A 14595-nucleotide genomic window follows, 5' to 3' on the forward strand; every position below is an offset into this window, starting at 1 on the left:
CTTCAACATTTCATATCTGATTTTCAAACTTTCAGTTCATCAAATAGATAAGATAGATTCAAATTATAGAATATAACTTTACCTAGATTCATAAGGGGGTATAACCAAAAAACCACTCATTCTAGAAACAGGCCATTAACTATAGATATAAATATTCCAACTAAGAACAAGTTTTGATTAATATCCTGCTTAAAATACAGTTAATAAATATAATTAGATACTATACATTACAATTAACAATCCAGACTAGACCACAAGTAAATGTACAAAACAAGATTACAACAAAGAAAAGCTAATTGCCAAATATCAAGGGAGAGAAGAGATTTAAGTGAAAAGTTTCAAATGTGTTTTATTCATAACATAGCCATATTCAAGATGCTGGAGGAAATGTCCATGTCTGCTGAGTTCTGGTTGGCAGAAATTCTTTATTCATTATCCTATCCAGTCTCACACGCAGAAGCAATCTTTGATTTGTCAGAGGCTTCATATACTTGTAATAAGCCTTAGGTGATTGATGATTTTCTTGTCTGCTGTTTTCATGTTAAATCCCAACATCTTCTTAATAGTTTCTCAAAAGTCAACAAGCTACAAAGAACCACAAAAATCAAGACGTGTCATTAGTTTTGCTCACCTACTTAACTATGTACAATGAAATTGTTATTAGAAATTTAGTTTTATTAAACATTTCTTTATGAAGTGTACATTATTCTACGTTCAAATGTATTTTTAAGCAAAAAAAATTACAAGAAATCTAAAATTACCTTTGCATTTTAAGATTTGTTTTTATTTTTACAATCTTATAGACTAAACCTAATTTTATTGCTGCTTGTTTTTCATCCATGAGGTAATTATTTTTTGGACTTCTGATTTGCTGTAGGTAATAGCTGTCCCCTAAATACATATCTCTCCACCCATTCTCTAAAAACTATAGTGATCAACAAGGAGAGCAGATAAAACTCTCCATAAATCATGCCTAAAGCGTAAGTAAAGAATACCACAGACTCCAGTTTTCATATAAGTGGGGAAATAAATATTCTAAACCAACAGAGGCAGCTCCAGAGCCCACGCTGGAGTATGCAGTTAGTTTCCTCTGGTGTCCTGGAAAAGGGACAGTTCATAAAGGGGGAAATACAAAGAACAAGTCTGAGACCTGATGAATCAGAATACCGGCAACTGGGGAAGGAAAAGAAAGGGGCTTAGAAGCATTTGAGAGCAGAAATGGCCGATCTACAGGGCAAGGTTTCTGAGTAGAGAGGGAGCTACTTGGAAGGGTGAGGTGTTCCCTAGAGGCTTCGTGCCAAGGGAAAAGAAAAAAAGCAAGCACTGGAAATTAAGGGACCTATATAAACAAGAGAGTATTGCAAAAACAGACATCACATAAACCCCCACCCCAAAATAAAAGGCTTTACTTCCTAAGTAAACTTTGGCAACTGCACTCACCGTGTCAACAGAAGAGGGTGGTACTGAGTTAAGAAGCCTCGTAAGTATACCCTGCCCCCTAAGTACCCTGAGGTAGAAACACCTGAAATTGAGAGGGCAGGGCAATCAAAGGGATTTTAAAGTGAATAGATAAATGGCAAATATCCATTTTAAATTGTTATGAGAAGAAAACAGAAAAGCAGTATCATCCAAACTGTTCAGGTGGTGAAAATACTACCCCCAGAAAAACTGCCATGAAGCAGAGGCAACATGTTTGACAACACCTGATATGAATTAAATATCAATTAAACAAGGATTTGCAGACATGGGGAAAAAACACCTTTTGAATCAGAAATGCAATAATTTGGAGGGACTTCCCTGGCTGTCTAGTGGTTAAGACTCTGCACTTCCACTGCAGGGAACAGGGGTTCGATCCCTGGTCGGGGAACTAAGATCCAGCATGCTGCCGCAGCCAAAAAAAAAAAAAAGCAATAATTTGGAATAGAAATGGACAAAAAAAATACCTAGATGCCTAATGGATAAGAAAGATGTGATGATTAAACACAAGCAAGAACAAGACATCTCAGAAATGAAGAGTAAACTACAGAATGCCCAAAGAAGAGATCAGAATGAAAATATAATAAGGGAGGGACACTGAGAGAATAAAAACAATTAAGAAAAAGAATATGCAGAAGTTAAAAAAGAGAAAAAAAGAAAATGGTAATATCATGACTTTTGGTTTTAAGAATCTCTTAAGGAAATTTGTTAAAGTTTCATGTTTCTTGGGCTTCCCTGGTGGCGCAGTGGTTGAGAGTCCTCCTGCTGATGCAGGGGACACGGGTTCGTGCCCCAGTCCGGGAAGATCCCACATGCCGCGGAGCGGCTGGTCCCGTGAGCCATGGCCGCTGAGCCTGCGCATCTGGAGCCTGTGCTCCGCAACGGGAGAGGCCACAACAGTGAGAGGCCCGTGTACCCCCCCCCAAAAAAAGTTTCATGTTTCTTAAGAAACATGTATGGAGGTGTGACATGTAATCCCACAATAGCCCCAAATTATCATTTAGGCTTTAGAAAATTCTCTTAAAATATCTGCTTTATAAATCTAGTGAGAATCTAAGCAAGTTTAGAGGCACTACCCTGTTGTCCAAAAAAGTGATCCAGCCCTACAAAAATGGTTTCCCCTTAACTTTCATTTTCTCTCATCCCTACCCTGCTTGTCTTTGGTTAGTCAGAGGACCTGTACACAAACCTAAGCTATGATAATCATATATCCCATCCCTTGCCACTGTGAATTCACTAAGGATAGGCATTTGACCTAAGCTGGGCTTGTAAGACCCTTTCTTGGGATTCTCTCTCCTGTCACAGAAAATCTTAACTGTAAAATTCTGTGGCTGTCAGCCAGACAGACAAGTTGACAGAGAGCTGCCAAGAAGAATGTGAGAAAGGTCTTATATTGAAGATTCCAGGTGCTAATCCGTGGCCCAGGTGCATCCCTGCCTTCTCAGAGCTCTGGTTGTTTAACTGCCTTTGATTCCACAAGCCTATCAATTCTCTTTTGTCTAAGGTAGAGTCTAAATTGAGGTGGGTGTTTATCACTTCAACTTAAATAATCTTAATATAGTAATTTAAAAAAAACACACCTCTTCTTGTTGTCCCGGTACTTCTTCAGGTGTGCTCTTTGCTGTGCAGAGCTCAGGAGTGACAGTTTCTAACATTTGATGGGCCCTCTCTTTGTCCCACCTTGCATCTTGCTCAGCAGAGTCTACTGTAGTTTCCAAGTCTGTTTCCATAACTGCCTTCCCTTTCATTGCTTCAACTTTTGTTAAAGATTGCCTGAGCTTCTCAATTGTTTTGTCCTGTGAGGGTATAAGTTTGGGGGAAAGGGAGATGACTGATTAAAATTCCTCTAAATAACAGGCATGATACATAATAACTCATGCTTTTTTCTTCTTCTTTTTCTTTTTTCTTTCTTTCTTTTTTTTGGAAGAGCTAGATAGTGGAAAAGAAAGAAAATTCCACAACTTATGAATTAAGAGGACATTTCTCCAACATCATGCTCATCAATAACCAACAGTTACTGAGCACTTTTATAAACTAGGCACTTGGGATTTAAAGAGGTTTAACACATGTTCCATGTCCTCAAAAGTCTTATAGTCTGTGCTAATCAAACACAGAAATAGAGAAAATAACTAGCTGCAATAAGAGAAATATTCTTGATAATCAACTGGCAAAAAAAAGTTTATCAGTAAGTATCTAGTGTATATTTGGTTTCAGGCATAAAATGTATGTTTGAAATACTACGACTGGAGCTTGATATAGAGAAGATCCAAAGAGCATTCCCCCAAAAATCACTAAAACTTTTACCATTAACCCAATAAGAAAGACAAAAGTATGACTGAAACAAAAAGCAAGGGATCTAGATACCTAACATTTAGAATACCGGTTACCTTTGAGGAGGATACCTGGGGGCTTCAGTGGGATTGATAATACTCTGATTCTTAACATGAGTGGTAGATTTGTAGCATCTAATTTTATTATTCTATATGCTTTAATATTATATATATATATTCTTTTATATGTATGTAAAATAATTTTAATGTTAATTTTTCAAGTTCAAGGAGAAACATGCAGCAAAAATAGAAACAGACCAAAGCTTAAGTGAATATTTGAAAGTCTCATTTTTTTACTTACTTTAAGGACATTTACTCTTGTCAGTTGAGTTTTCATAGCTCTATTTGACAATTTAAAGTCACTGAGCTGTTTCTGAAGTTTATGAATTTTCTCCTCTAATCTTTGAGTTGTAGCAACCTTCAAATTCTGCTGAATTTTCATTAATGTTTCTTGCTTGTTGTCTTTCTCTAGCTGCTTGAATGTTTTGCCATGCTCCATCTGGGAAATCTTAGTCTGGGAGTTTTCCTTTACAGAAATCAACAGTATTAGAATTAAGAAGTTATGCTTTAAGATGGTGTTCTACAGTAGCATACCAGATCTACTCTACACTGACCAACTGTAGACTTAATTCTTACATAAGTAGAATAGTTTTCACCATAAATATGCATTATTAAAATAATCCAGAAAATAAAATATGACAATAAAAGTGATGGCTTAAGGCTAACAAGGGTACAGTTAAGTAGACAATGTTATAAACACCAGGTGATAGTAGAGATTAGTTCAACTTTTCTAGGAATGTATTATAAGGAAATAATAAAATATTTAGATAAAGACTCAAGCACAAAGATATTCTATACAACATTATTCATAACATGAAGAAATAAGAACAATGCAAATGTCAAAAAAATAGTTAAAGTAAATTACATGTGATTGACTATACATTCATTATAAATAAAGTTTTCAAAAATATTTACTAAGAGAAAGTACTAATGATAGAGTTAAATGACAGAAGCAGGATGAAGAAAAAATATGCTATCTCAATTATGTTAAAATATTCTTGGAAAATAATCATAGGAAGATATACCTATATGTTAACACTGGTTATCTCAAAGTGGTAGAAATACTGATTGTTTTAATTGTATTCTTTCTACTATTCTGTACTTTATAAAGTTACTACCAGAAAAAAAAAAGAGAGAGAGAGAGAAGAGGTGTCGATTTAATAAAGGTACCACATATTTTCATTATATACAAACTAAAAATTAGTAAAATATATTGACAAGAACCACTAGTTCTTTCAAAAAAGGAAACAGATACTCCAGGCAAGACTGGTTAAAGGAGGAAGAGAAAGTGAAAATACACAGTATTAGGAAGGAGATATATACAAAACTAATGTACATAAATTAATTTTATTAAGAGAAAAAAGTTATTAGAAGACAATGGAGTAATGCCTTCAAATCTCTGTGTGAAAATAAAGTCTAAATTCAACTATCAATTGAGCCTGAAGTTTAAAAAAAAAATTAGCTTTCAACAAAATTCAACACGCATTTAAGATAAAAACCCTGCAGAAAGTAGGCATAGAGGGAACTTTCCTCAACATAATAAAGGCCATGTATGACAAACCCACAGCCAACATTGTCTTCAATGGTGAAAAACTGAAAGCACTTCCACAAAGATCAGGAACAAGACAAGGTTGCCCACTCTCACCACTCTTATTCAGCATAGTTTTGGAAGTTTGAGCCACAGCAATCAGAGAAGAAAAGGAAATAAAAGGAATCCAAATCAGAAAAGAAGAAGTAAAGCTGTCACTGTTTGCAGATGACATGATACTCCACATAGAGAATCCTAAAGATGCTACCAGAAAACTACTAGAGCTAATCAATGAATGTGGTAAAGTAGCAGGATACAAAATTAATGCACAGAAATCTCTGGCATTCCTATACACTAATGATGAAAAATCAGAAACTGAAATCAAGAAAACACTCCCACTTACCACTGCGACAAAAAGAATAAAATATCTAAGAATAAACCTACTTAAGGAGACAAAAGACCTGTATGCAGAAAATTATAAGACAGTGATGAAAAAAATTAAAGATGATACAAATAGATGGAGAGATATACCATGTTCTTGGATTGGAAGACTCAACATTGTGAAAATGACTCTACTACCCAAAGCAATCTACAGATTCAATGCAATCCCTATCAAACTACCACTGGCATTTTTCACAGAACTAGAACAAAAAATTTCACAATTTGTATGGAAACACAAAATACCCCAAATAGCCAAAGCAATCTTGAGAATGAAAAACGGAGCTGGAGGAATCAGGCTCCCTGACTTCAGATTATACTACAAAGCTACAGTAATCAAGACAGTATGGTACTGGCATAAAAACAGAAAGATAGATCAATGGAACAGGATAGAAAGCCCAGAGATAAAGCCACGCACATATGGTCACCTTATCTTTGATAAAGGAGGCAGGAATGTGCAGTGGAGAAAGGACAGCCTCTTCAAAAAGTGGTGCCGGGAAAACAGGACAGGTACATGTAAAAGTATGAGATTAGATCACTCCCTAACACCATACACAAAAATAAGCTCAAAATGGATTAAAGACCTAAATGTAAGGCCAGACACTATCAAACTCTTAGAGGAAAACATAGGCAGAACACTCTATGACATAAATCACAGCAAGATCCTTTTTGACCCACCTCCCAGAGAAATGGAAATAAAAACAAAAATAAACAAATGGGACCTAATGAAACTTCAAAGCTTTTGCACAGCAAAGGAAACCATAAACAAAACCAAAAGACAACCCTCAGAACGGGAGAAAATATTTGCAAATGAAGCAACTGACAAAGGATCAATCTCCAAAATTTACAAGAAGCTCATGCAGCTCAATAACAAAAAAACAAACAACCCAATCCAAAAATGGGCAGAAGACCTAAATAGACATTTCTCCAAAGAAGATATACAGACTGCCAACAAACACATGAAAGAATGCTCAACATCATTAATCATTAGAGAAATGCAAATCAAAACTACAATGAGATAGCACCTCACACCAGTCAGAATGGCCATCATCCAAAAATCTAGAAACGATAAATGCTGGAGAGGGTGTGGAGAAAAGGGAACACTCTTGCACTGCTGGTGGGAATGTGAATTGGTACAGCCACTATGGAGAACAGTATGGAGATTCCTTAAAAAACTACAAATAGAACTACCATATGACCCAGCAATCCCACTACTGGGCATATACCCTGAGAAAACCATAATTCAAAAAGAGTCATGTACCAAAATGTTCATTGCAGCTCTATTTACAATAGCCCGGAAATGGAAACAACCTAAGTGTCCATCATCGGATGAATGGATAAAGATGTGGCACATATATACAATGGAATATTACTCAGCCATAAAAAGAAACAAAATTGAGCTATTTGTAATGAGGTGGATAGACCTAGAGTCTGTCATACAGAGTGAAGTAAGTCAGAAAGAGAGAGACAAATACTGTATGCTAACACATATATATGGAATTTAAGAAAAAAAAAATGTCATGAAGAACCTAGGGGTAAGACAGGAATAAAGGCACAGACCTACTAGAGAATAGACTTGAGGATATGGGGAGGGGGAAGGGTAAGCTGTGACAAAGTGAGAGAGTGGCATGGACATATATACACTACCAAACGTAAGGTAGATAGCTAGTGGGAAGCAGCCGCATAGCACAGGGAGATCAGCTTGGTGCTTTGTGACCACCTTGAGGGGTGGGATAGGGAGGGTGGGAGGGAGGGCGACACAAGAGATATGGGAACATATGTATATGTATAACTGATTCAATTTGTTATAAAGCAGAAACTAACACAGCATTGTAAAGCAATTATACTCCAATAAAGATGTAAAAAAATACTTGTCATTTATGCAAGTATTCAAAAAATTTTTTCTCTCCAAGACACCATTTCTTAGGAATCTATTAGAGGATATAACCCAGCAAAATAAGAAAGTAAACCAAAAGAGAGGAAGACAAGAGATTCATGAAACAGTGCAAGCTAACCAGGAGATTGGAGAAGAAAAGTCACAGGATTATAGCTGTGCCCAGGCTGACAGAGCAAACAGTCCAGACCGACACAAGAGAATTAAGGACTTTGGATGAGAAAGAATGGGAGATTTTTATAGATTAGAAGATCCTCCGATGCAGTATTTGGGGAAAAAATTAATAAGTGAATGTTGAAAATTATACATATGAAACACAAGGAAAGTATTAACTCTAGGAAAAATAACATGCACTACAAGAAAGGAAAGGTCACAAGAGTATAATACTTGGCATTTTGTAAACACTATTTAGTGTCATAGTGAAGTAAATGCTGATTATGGATTTAGCTAAAAATATTGATATAACAATACTGGGAAGATGGAAGGGGGAGTTGGGAAAAAGATAAACCTTCATCTGTCATATAATAGGAAGTCAACAGATAATGTCTAAAATAAATAACTCAAGATACAGCAATATAAGCAAATTATTTTAAAAAATGGAATTAACTACAAGAAGCAACAGCTAAAGGGGTTAAAAGTAGTTCCCTCTGGGAAATAGGATAGATGGAGGTACAGAAGTGGGCTGCTGCTTTTCAATAGAAGACTCTTGTTATATTTAATTTTTTTTAAATGTACATATGTATAATATATACATATAAGTGTAAAAGGTAAAAAAAAATCTCTTAAATAACTTCAGCTCAAAGAAGAAATGGAAACCAATAGTAAAAGTATAAACATATAAAACATAGTAAAAGGACACTTCTTATTAAAGTGTATTGGACAAGTCACAGAGGAATATTTATAGCCTTTGATGCTTTTATGATTTAAAACAAAGGACCAAAGAAAAGCATATTTACATAAAGAAAAAGAGAAATTAGGGGTGTAGATTTAATAAAGATACCATATATTTTCATTACTTTTACATAAAAAATAAATGGTAAAATGTATAGGGAAAAGAACCATTAGTTCTCTGGAAAGATAAAATAGATGCCCCAGGTAAGCCTGGTTAAGGAGGAAAGAGAGAAAGTAAAATATTAGAAAGGAGAAACATACAGAATGCATAGATATAGAAAAGATGAAAATAATTCTAAACACTACTTTGTAACTCAGTGGCAATAAGTTGAAAACCTAAAAGAAATACATTGTTTCCTAGAAAACAATATAATATTCAACTGTGTCCAGAAAATCCAAGAACTCTAGTAAAGAATACTATTGGACTTAATAAGTAAATTCAGTAAGGTGGTATATAATTTTTAAAGATATAAACATATCAAAGGCTTTTATCTATATTAGTAATAATCATTTCAAGTAGAAATAGGGAAAATATGCCACTCATAATGGGCAGGAAATCTATTTTCCTTCCTGACCTAGGAGTAAACTTTACAAGAAAAAATTACATGAAGGACTTTTATAGGACTTATATGAAAGAACATTATAAAATCCTATTACAGTACACAAAATAAGATCTGCTAAAGGGAAGGAGGACATGTACCAAATTATCAAAAATTATCAATTTTCAAAAATCATACCATTAGAAATCCAACTGAGTAAACTACAAACAATATTTACAAATTGCTACTTTGACAGGTATAAAATTTACATTGAACATTCAATTCATACAGTGTAATCATTAACCTACTTTTATTTTTGTCCTCTGTTGTTCCTTTAAATGTATTCTGTGGAGTTAATTCTTCATTTGCCATTAACTGAAACTTAGGGCAAGGCCATGTTTTTCCTGATCACTTTCAGTTTAATGTAAAACTTATAACATTGCCTTTACTAAAAGGTATCTTTACAACAACAGGTCAAGAAATTATAAAGTAAAAACAACCAAATAGTAATATTAAACATGACAAACATAATAGCTGAAATGAACAACACAATAGATGAGATAAATAGGATGAATAAAGCTGAGAACAAATTGAGTGAGTTGGAAAATCAGACTGAGAAACTCTCTGAGAAGGTGGCAAGAAAGGCAGTACCAATAGGGATGTGTGTGTGTGTGTGTGTGTGTGTGTGTCTGTATAAAGAGAGAAAGATTTGGCTAACACAACTGTGGGGTCTGGCAAGTCCAAAATCTTCAGGGCAGGCTGGCAGGTTGGAGGCCCAGGGAAGAGCTGATGTTGCAGCTCAGGTCTGAAGGCAATCTAGAGGTAGAATTCCTCCTCTTCAGGGGACCTCAGTCTTTTCTTTTAAGGGCTTCAACTGCTTGGATGAGGCTCACTCATTATGGAGAGTAATCTGCTTTACTCAAAGCCTTCTTGTTATGTTAATCACATCTAACATGCAACATCTAGACTGATGTTTGATCAAGCATCAGGGCACCATATCTTGGTCAAGTTGACACATAAAATTAACCATCATGCAAAGAAATGAAGGATAGAATTAGAATTGCCAACGTTCTGTTAAGAGTCACAGGAGGAGAAAGAGTAGAAAAAGAAGAAAAGTAAAAACAAAACAAAAAGAAAGAAATCAAAAGAAAATAAAGAGAGGAAAATGTTTAAATAAATAATGGTAAAATTGACAGATGAAAGACTTAGATTTAAAAATTCATAGAGTGCCAAATAAGAGAGATAAGGTAAAACAATATACCTAAGCACATTATAGTGAAATTTAAGAACATTAAAGCAAATGAGAAAAATTTTAAGGTTTCCTGAGAGAAAGAACAGATCACCTACAAAGGAATAAGAATCACATTTTTGTTAGACTTTTCAACAGTAACAGAGGATGCAAGGAGATAATTTTAAAGAATTTAATGAAGGAACTTTGAACCTAGAAGTTTATATCCAGCCAAATTGTCATTCAAATATGAGGGCATACTAAAAGTGTTATCAGGCACACGTGGTGTCAGAAAGTTTGCCACACAAAGATCCAATTTTTTAAAACTCTCTTGTGGAAACACTCAAATTAGGAGAAAAATCCAGGAGGAAGCTTCAAGAAATATGCAACTAAGAGAAATCAAACACGTTGGTCAAATTTGGTGGTTGTCTAAAAAATTAGGACCAAGTAAAAGAAACCAAATAAAAGATATATCATGCAACAATGAACCCCCCAAAAATTGCATTAGTGATCATAATTTCTGAAAACAGAATTTAAGGCAATATTTTATAAAGGACAAATAAGAGAATGTTTTATAGTGCTTAAAAGAACAGGATAGCAAAATCATCGTGAACGCATATGCTCCAGTAATCTATAAAACAAAAACTGATAGAACAGCACAGACAAATGGATGAATCAAAAATTATACTTGGAGGAGTTCCCTGGTGGTCCAGTTGTTAAGAATCTACCTGCCAATGCAGGGGATATGGGTTTGAGCCCTAGTCTGGGAAGATCCCACATGCTGCGGAGCAACTAAGCCCGTGTGCCACAACTACTGAGCCCATGCTCTAGAGCCTGTGAGCTGCAACTACTGAGCTCACATGCTGCAACCACTGTAACCCGAGCGCCTAGAGCTCATGCTCCAAAACAAGAGAAGCCACTGCAATAAGAAGCCCGAGCACCTCAACGAAGAGTAGCCCCTGCTCGCCGCAACTAGAGGAAGCCCACGCACAGCTATGAAGACCCAGTGCAGCCAAAAATAAATTTAAAAACAAAAACAAAAATTATACTTGAAGAATGTAGCATATCTTTTCCAGAATCAAGTAAACAAAAATAATCAGAGGTACAGACAATCTGAACCATACGAATAATATGCTTGAGCATTAGCTATTTATAGTGCTTTATACCCAACCAAGAAAGAACACATTCTTTATAAGCACACATGGCACAGCTACCAAAACAGACCAATCACTGGCCATGTAGGAAGCCTCAATAAATTCCCAGGGATCATATCATACTTCTACCATGTTGTAATAAAATACAAATTTTTTAAAAATCCTATACATTTGGAAACATAAAAATGTATTGCTATATTTAAAATAAAAGATAAGGGAAACAGTACCTGTCAATATTTGTGGAACAAAGCAAAAGTAGTTCTTGACAGAAAAATTATGGTTTAAATGAGTGCATTTATCAGAGTATTCGAAAGGTTAATCATAAACCAGTTGCTCTTATTTTTCTTCCTCCTATTCTTCTTCCTTTCCTTCTTTCCCCTTCTAAACAATTCAGTCCTAAAGCCATAGGCATCTGCGCAGAATGAGAAGGGAAATGCTGAGGCTCATAGCAGGCCTACAGAACCCAAGCAAGGTGACAAAAGTGTCTGCAGAAGAGGGCTGCCCTGCAGAGGGATTCAGAGCCTGATCACATATGGAGAGGTGACCTGTCATGGAGTGTTAGAGCCTGAACAGGGCAAGGAAGATGTGTATACCGTTCTGGAAATCAACAAGAACAAGACAGGAACCCAAATAAGAAGATGGGTAAAGGAAACAAACGGGCAGAAACTAAAAAACCAAAAGGTGAAAAACATTAAGGAAACGCAAAACTCATTAATAATTAGAGAAATGCAAGTTAAATTAACAATCATTTTATACCTGATGGAATGGCAAAAGTTAGGAAGCTGCTAGTGTCAAGAAATGACAAGAATGTGGAGATTCAAAAACCCTCCTGTATCTCTGGTGGGACGATTTATTGTTCTGTGAGAGCTGACTGGCAGTACTTAGTCATATTAAGTGTATGTATACACTATGAGCCACCAGTTCAAATCCTGACTTAACACCCCTAAGCAATTCTCTCTGGGGTCCATAAAGGGGACTTGTACCAGGATGCTAACAGTGATGTTGTTTGTGGTAGCATAAAAATAGAGGTAACAAGGCTATTTACCACTAGAAGAAGAGACAGGTAAAATAAATAAATAAATAAAAATAAAAAATTAAAACCATGGCAGATATGAACACTGTAGTACTCCATGCAGTAGACAGAAGCAATGAATTAGATGAACAAATAGCAATATTAAGTGGCTCTTAAAAATACAGTGCTGAGTAATAGAATGAGATTTTTTTTTGCGGTATGTGGGTCTCTCACTGTTGTGGCCTCTCCCGTTGCGGAGCACAGGCTCCGGATGCGCAGGCTCAACGGCCATGGCTCACGGGCCCAGCCGCTCCACGGTATGTGGGATCTTCCCGGGCCGGGGCACGAACCCGTGTCCCCTGCATTGGCAGGCGGACTCCCAACCACTGCGACACCAGGGAAGCCCTAGAATGAGATTTTTAACACGATACCACTTATGCAAATTTAAAATACTTGCACAAAAATTACATTTAAAGAAACACATATAAACAAAGAAATACACATTAAACATATTAGATTGACTTCCTTTTGGGGAGGCAATGGACAAGATCCAAGGAAAGAATAAATAAATAAGAGAGAGACCTTCCATGGCCCAAATTAATGCATTAAAAACCATGGACTTTGATTAACTCAACCTTCTGTATCTGAGGTCCAATTGTGAGGAATGGGGAGGCAAGGGAATCCAAGTGGTCAACAGCATTAAAAAAGAAAGTTACTCAACCTTACTAGTAGTAAGGTAAATGTAAAAACTGTACCATTTTAACCTAACTCGCACAAACACACACTCTAAAAGGATGACAGCATCCAATGCTGGCTAGGATGTGAAGAGGAAACGTTCATGTATTGCTATTTGGAAAGTGAACTGCCTTTTGCAAGGTAGTGTTCTGGCAATGGCTATTAAACTTTAAAATACTTAGGATATTCCCTGGCGATCCAGTGGTTAGGACTCAAAGCTCTCACTGCTGGGGCTCCGGGTTCGATACCTGTTTGGGGAACTAAAATCCCACAAGCCGTGCGGCGCAGCCAAAGAAAAAAATTTAAAAAGAAAATACCCATACACTGTGATCCTATATTTCCACATTTAGAACTCAACCCCATAGGGGGAGGAAGCACCAGTGTGGAAAGATATTTGTATATACATACTTATTTCAGCATTATTTGTAGTGGCATAAAAAGTGGAAATAAGAGAAGGACCATCAATAATTCTTAATAGGGAATTGGTTGAATAAATAAGTTATATACACAGTATGGAATACTGTACAGCTGTTAAGGGAATAAGTTAAATCTATATCTTTTGACCTAAGGAAAGACCATGAGGTATCTACTTCTTACCAAGTAAGAAGAGTATTTTGACTGGTACAGTCCCAGTTTTGTAAAAATACCAACACCTACATATATATATTCATATATTTCCATAATCATTGCAATAGTTGTAAAAGATATAGACACATTGGTTACCAACATGAAACAGGCAGAAAGGGGGTTAGAGAAGATTATTATTGTTTCCTTCAAACCTTTTAACATGGTTTCAAGGGTTGCGGAAAGCATGCGCTATTTGTATATTCTTAAAATTTAATATAGTATTTTTAAAATTTGCATGGAAATGAATCATCATCAATTACAGATTCAAGAGCAGAGGTAGAAGCTGGATTCATCTTTGGACTCTGTGGAGTACATTGTCGATACCACTTCACCAGGTGCTGGAAGTTTTTAAAAACCAAGTGATCAGGATTTCCCTGGTGGTGCAGTGGTTAAGAATCCGCCTGCCAATGCAGGGGACACGGGTTCGATCCCTGATCCAGGAAGATCCCACATGCCACGAAGCAACTAAGCCTGTGTGCCACAACTACTGAGCCTCCATTCTAGGGCCACTCTAGAGCCTCCACTCTGCGAAACACAACTACTGAGCCCGTGTGCCACAACTACTGAAGCCCGTGCATCTAGATCCCGTGCTCCGCAACAAGAGAAGACACCGCAATGAGAAGCCCGCACACCGCAATGAAGACCTGCTCGCCGCAACTAGAGACAGCCCACGTGCAACAACG

General features: G+C 36.3%; 1 pseudogene; it reads right to left on the reverse strand.

The window, feature by feature from the left end:
- Nucleotides 1–425: 425 nt before the first annotated feature.
- The window catches only part of LOC111173310 (uncharacterized), a 50838-nt pseudogene continuing 36668 nt past the window's right edge, over nt 426–14595 (reverse strand).

This window comes from Delphinapterus leucas, chromosome 2 (genome assembly GCF_059928025.1).
Source record: "Delphinapterus leucas isolate spDelLeu-1000000601 "Yukka" chromosome 2, BTC_Dleu_Yukka2, whole genome shotgun sequence".
Lineage (NCBI taxonomy): Eukaryota > Metazoa > Chordata > Mammalia > Artiodactyla > Monodontidae > Delphinapterus > Delphinapterus leucas.